This window comes from Etheostoma cragini, chromosome 9 (assembly GCF_013103735.1).
Source record: "Etheostoma cragini isolate CJK2018 chromosome 9, CSU_Ecrag_1.0, whole genome shotgun sequence".
Taxonomy (NCBI): domain Eukaryota; kingdom Metazoa; phylum Chordata; class Actinopteri; order Perciformes; family Percidae; genus Etheostoma; species Etheostoma cragini.
The window spans coordinates 20,372,440-20,378,781 of record NC_048415.1 but is presented as its reverse complement, the minus strand read 5'-3'; positions in this window follow the sequence as shown (position 1 = coordinate 20,378,781).

Genomic DNA, 6,342 nt, shown 5'->3' with positions numbered 1-6,342 from the left:
AGTAAGGCTGCATGATTATGGCCAAAACGATAATCACGATTATTTTGATCAATATTGAGATTAACGATTACTTTTCATGATTATTTGTTGATTTTAACCAAAACAAATTTTTAGAGTCACATAGGCTATTAATAACTGCTTTCACATCCATATTATGCTACATTCTTCTTATGTGGAAGTTGTATGTTGTATAGACATGCAGCTGCAACACATGTAAATAAAAATTAGCTATCTAAAATAAATAGACAACAATGTATTTTTTTTTTTTTATTGTATCTTTGAGAAAGCTCCTTCACTTGTTTTCAACAATAACTGATTAAAAGAGCTAGGGAGAGAGAGGGATTGCGATGGACCCACTCACGGTGATGGCTGACTCACTATGATTGGGTTCAGCACCGGTTGAATTGCGGGTCAGTGGAGTTACACACGTTGTGTGTATCAAATGTCTGTATCGTCACTGTGCTGCATTTTCGTGAACTATGATATTCTGGCCATGGGTCATATCTCTGGCCCAGGTCCAGCACGCTATTACTCTACAAACTGAAGTTAGTTGCATTCAATAACTTTTTCTGTGTTTCCGCCGTGGCGGCCGCGATAGCAGAGTTACCAGCGGAAACACTGGTACAAATACAGGTTTGTCTCTCATGCTTAGCAAAAAACAGCTGTGTTAATAATAATTAAAACTGTGGACAAACATAGAAGTGTGGACTGGCGGATGTTGTGTCTCTCCTTGTTGCGGGGGAGTCTTGTGTGAGTTAATGGGGGTGGGGCAGCGCGGAGAGTAAGAGGAGAGAGCCAAACACAGGCACGGCTTTGTAGAATAAATGAGTTATGTATCGCAAAAAGAAACCATATTGATATAAACAACATTGCTTCGTTTGTGGAGAGACAGTGGATGCGAAGACATAAGGTGTACCGGTGCAACCTAGAGGAAAAAAAATACTCGCGCCCTAGAGCTCTGTGAGCTAACAGACGCTAAATAGCACCGATTAGCACTGGTCACTGCTGTTGTCTGAAAAACAACACACTGGTCACTGCTGTTGTCTGAAAAACATAACAGATGGGACGCAATGTTGCGTTCACTAGTAAACTGGTAAACCTTGAGACCGACGAATAACCAATAAAATTTGCTATCTTATGAATTTTCTTATGAAAAATCGTGATCGTGTTTAAAATTCAATTAATTGTGCAGCCTTAGCTTTAAGCATGTTGGTATTGATACTTCATACCTTGCAAACATTCAAAGCATTCAGGTGCACCTCGTTAAGTACCCATCTGCATCTAGAAATTATGAGTGCATGTTATTTATAAATGTAGTTTGCCTCTTTGTACATTTTGGGTTTTATCCAAAGTGTCGGAAAAACAATAGACGCTAGAAGCACACACACGGACAGTGTATATTTTGGTCATTTGATTTTCATTTCATGTACAGGTATTCAAAAACTAGTGGTTATCTGATTTTCGTTTTAAAAAACTAAATTGAAAATTGAAATAGAAAGCTTATTTTCGTCAAAAACGGGGGAGTGAAATTAAAAATAAATGACTTGATTTTCATTTTCTATTTCCTACAACAAAACATATAATCACTAGAAAACAGAAACAAAAAAATGTCTGCTTATTCATATTCTCAGACTCAAAGTTGTTGCAAAAGGGCCAATGAGACTGATGCCGCCGTGTCGTGATCCCAGCTGTTCTCTGTAAAGGTCTGCTGCTTCAACTGAATGAGGCAACAGCTCCTGCGGTATTTTTTGGGACGCCCACTGGCAGCCAAATTATTCGGTATACCTTTACCTGTAAAATAAAGGAACATACTGTTAGTCTTAAAACTTGTGAATATCTGTTGTAATTATTTTAATCTTTGCAACACTGGTTTATATTACTTGGATGTCTGTGAGCATGTCATGTCTCAACCATTCTTGTAAAACCAAGCTGGCATAAGTTTTTTCTTTTTGGATTTAAAGAGTGCTTTACAGTAGGAGCATGGTTCAATCCCACACATTTTTTATTAGTCATTTACCTTAAACCCACCTAGCAAGTTAAATTATGCCTTTCAGAAATGATATAACAAATAACAAAATAACAAATATTGCTCACAAATAAATTTGACTATCCCTTAAATAGTTGTAAAACATTGCATTCACATAGCTAGTGCATTTAGCCAACACGTCTAAATGATCACTGCTGGACATCTACATTGTTATTGACCGTATTATAGTGTGAATAAGGGATTTGGATAATGAAGCTTGAAAGATTTTGCACGAATTAAAACTCACCCTTCCATCTAATAGGCCTGCTGTACTTACTTATGGGACGTGGGATCAGGTGCGAGTAGATCATGGAAAGGAGTTTTACTTGACCCTCTTCATACAGGAGCTGCTGTTATCTCAGCAACCCACTACTTGTACTGTATGCAAGATTGTATGATTACCATTGAGTTTGCTTCAGCAGCAAATTCTAAATTTAAGGTTAAACATAGCTTTAACTTTGGCCAAGAACAGCTTTCTTTTTTAAATGTGGTTACAGCTCAACACTAAACTACTATTGATGTCAATCTTAAGGTCTAAATGCCCAGACTCATCTGACCTTGCCCAAACAATCAGCACAATGGGTTCTTCTAAGTAGTTGTCTAGAAAACTAAAACTGATAACTGATAATAGTTGACACAAAGCAGGAGAAGGCTATGAGAAGATAGAAAAGGGTTTTCAGATGCCAATATCCTCTGTTTGGAATGTGACTACGAATTTTGGACGCTAACCATCTGTGAAAAAGCTGAAGTTAAAGAGAGGATGGCTTCTACAAATGGATAATAATCATAAACACACCTCAAATTCCACGGTGGATTACATCAAAAGGCGTAAACTGAAAGTTTTGCCATGACCTTCACAATCTCCTGACCTCAACATAATTGAAAAACTATGGATAGACCTTAAAAGAGCAGTGCGTGACAGACAGGCCAGATAGGAAGAACTGGAACTCTTTTGGGGCGATGATACCTTAAACAAGAGTTGAAAGACTCTGGCCGGCTACAAGAAGCGTTTCCAAGATGTGATACTTGCCAAAGGTATTAACTCTGCAAGGTGCCCAAACTTTTGCTGATACCATTTTTTTAGTTTTCTGTTATTTTGAAAGGGTAAATGATGGAAATAAAATTTAACTTTTTGTGACATATTATACAAATGTTTTCTAATCTGTTATTTGATACATAGTATCAAACGATCAAAGCAAAATGTCTGTTTTTGCATCATTACACTTTGAGCTGTTACAAAAAGGTTTGCATCAGTTGATGCAGTTAATTGTTGTGGATGAGACAGCTGGGTAGAGAATGTAAAAAATGATTTGTATATGGAAATCTCAAATTCTGTCATACAAAATAAAAAGGATCCAGAATTATCTTTTTTATGTGGGACAATGTCTATTGCATAGTTACTTAGAAAAACAACACAGCAGAATCCTTGCTTGAAGGTCTGTAGCAGTGTATGATTCAGGATTACTCTGTGTGGCAGACAGGTTGGTGAGCTCTCTGATTGCTGCAGTGACATCTGGTAGGCTCTGGGATGCCAGTACAAGCTCTTCTAATTTCTCAGTGACCTCTCCAATGCCTGCAGCTTTGTCATCTTTTCGGCTGTTACAAGGGAAAAAAAGTTAAGAAATATGGACTGGTTGCGTTATTGCAGCTTTGGTAACTGTGAGGGGTGAAAGCCTAACCTTTCTTTTGAAGAAGTTAGAAAAGGAGAAAGAAATAACAACTTAATAACAAAAGCACAGGTTTTATTTATGAATGCAGATTGGCCAAGTCAGGGCAGCTACTAATGTAATTAATCTGTTCAAAACAAGACACTTGTCTAACAGACAAGTGTACCCCCCATATTATTATTTGTCACTTGTTGGGAGCAGTAGGCTAGATGGACCTGGTTACCTCCAGGATCTGTGCTAAGCTAGGCTAGCGGTGGGGCCGTCAGACAGTTACAACACGCATAGAGATGAGAAGGGTATGTATGGACTTATCTAACTCTGGGGGAATAGGGTGAAGAAGGCAAAGTCCCAACAAGTCACTGTGTTCCCCTAAGATTACCTCGGTCACCTTTTTTTACCCTTCAACTCTTGGAATTACCATTTGTGCCTTCTGCTTCCAGTAGTGACCCCTTTTTGAGTAGGTGTGGAAACCAGGAAAAAAAACATTACAACTTAGATGGATGGTTCAGTCATGAGTAATTATGTATCATCTTATCTTCGAGAAACTATATGAGAAACTAGCTGTTTTTTGCATCGTTAGTCAGGTACAGAGTACGAGTTGAGACCTGTTAAGAAAGTGTACATTACACAAGCACTCAAAACTCCAAGTTTTCTTCAGTGAATGCTGAGAGTAAAACTTCTCCAAATTCTAAATGTCTAAATTACGTTTAAATTATGCTAACGATTAATGATCGAAACAGCTCGTCTAGGGTCAGATTAACAGGCTACCCTTGGAGACTGATGCTCTAGCCTAGACAACATGTGTATTCTTTTCCTGAAATATACAACTACGTTTTTCTCCAGTCACGTCTTCTTCCCTGAGACACACAAACTATGTACTGGTCTATGTCTAACGGAGCAAGTAACAAGTTTGAATTTGAACAGAAATATGCGTCAAGCTAGCTAGATGAGCGTTACACATAAAGCAGCCTCTTTTTACTATAGGGCGGCATCAGTCTCAGTTTCTTAATTAACTTTATTACTACTGTCAATTTACTGTGCGCTCATCTATTTAACCGCTAATATAATAAACTATTTTTTACTGGGGAAAGAAAAAAATTATTTTGGATAAAACAATTTTTGAGCCACTTGCTACCCAAAACAAAATTGTTGAAACTGCAGTCACATAAAATATGAATGTGTCTGTTTTATGTCTCATCTTCTACTACCTCATAACATGCATGAGAACTACTTGTTGCTGCAGCCGTGACTGACTTGTTTACCTGTGACAATCCCAGGAATGAAGGCCCCAGAAGGCAGAAGAGGTTTCAAAAAAGATTTATTTCAAGAAAAAACGGAGTCCAAGCAAAAGATGAAATCTCGTGCTCAGAGGCTGGGAAAAAAAACTCACGTGGAAGGCAAACTGCAGGGAAATAATCGGATGGTGAAAAGGGCTGGACCACACAACACGCCAAACAGAAACAAGGATCTGAAGCAGGACAAAGAAAGCACAAAGACTAAATACAGGGTAACGAGGAAACAATGGGCAGGTGACAAGAGGGCTGGGAAACAGGTAGAAAACATCAGGTAATCACAGAGGCGGGAAAACACAGCAAGTAGAACTAAATACAAGACGAGACGGAGACCAGGGGCCTGTTGCACGAAAGTAGAATAAAGATATCCAGGATAAGTGAAAAAGCGCAGCTTGACTTAGTGTGATCTGCTTAATCGGTTGCACGATTGCCAAGCCAGGATGAACAGGTGAAGCTATGTCAAGCCAGGTGTAGATAGCTAGGATAAGTGCACGTTCACGGCTTTCTCACATAGACCATGGTATCGATCACAGATTTACTGATGCAGAATTGAGAAGACGCATGCGCCATATGTTTCACCCAATGAGCAGCAGCTTAAATGGAAAGTAACGAGGAGGTGAAGGATTTAATATGGAGAAAGGGAAATACGGCTCTTATCAAACGGAGAGAAAAAGCTGAACAGACGCGGACCCGACTGAATGTGTAGGGTGTAAAAATATCTCCTTAGGCTATAGTCACTCCACATTTTACAAAGTTGTAGGCTACACTGTGTTTTAATTGCTTTAAATATGCTAGTTTCATGTTTCTGTTTTTATGTGATAAAAGTGCTGGTTTTACTGTAAAGTGTCCTTGAGTAGCCAAACCATGTAAAGCACTATATAAATAAAATGTATTAGTATTCAGCCTTTGCCTTAAAAGTGAGCAGAGGGAATAATGTTGTTTGGGAAATGGACCCTAAGGACCTAGGCTTAATTTCAAACCCTTATTCACAATGCGAGAACATGTTTTACAACCATACGCTATATCTAATTCTTTGTAGGCTACAATTAATATGTATACAAAACAATCAGAAAGGGACAACAACTAGAAAAATGAATAAGTGACTTCAAAACACGCTGTGAGCATTTGTAATACAATATTCATGGGTTATTCTTCTGACAAGTGACCGCACCAAAATAAAAAGATTAGGAAACATTGCATTGTTCCCGGTGTGATGAACGTAAACTACACTACATACGTTGGCCTACTGTATATAGGCCACGTTATTGGTCCAGGGATGTGAGACTAATTGAGAAGGTTATGAAACCAATGTAAGCTATAATAAAAAACATTGTGCCTACATATTAAGGAGTAACGC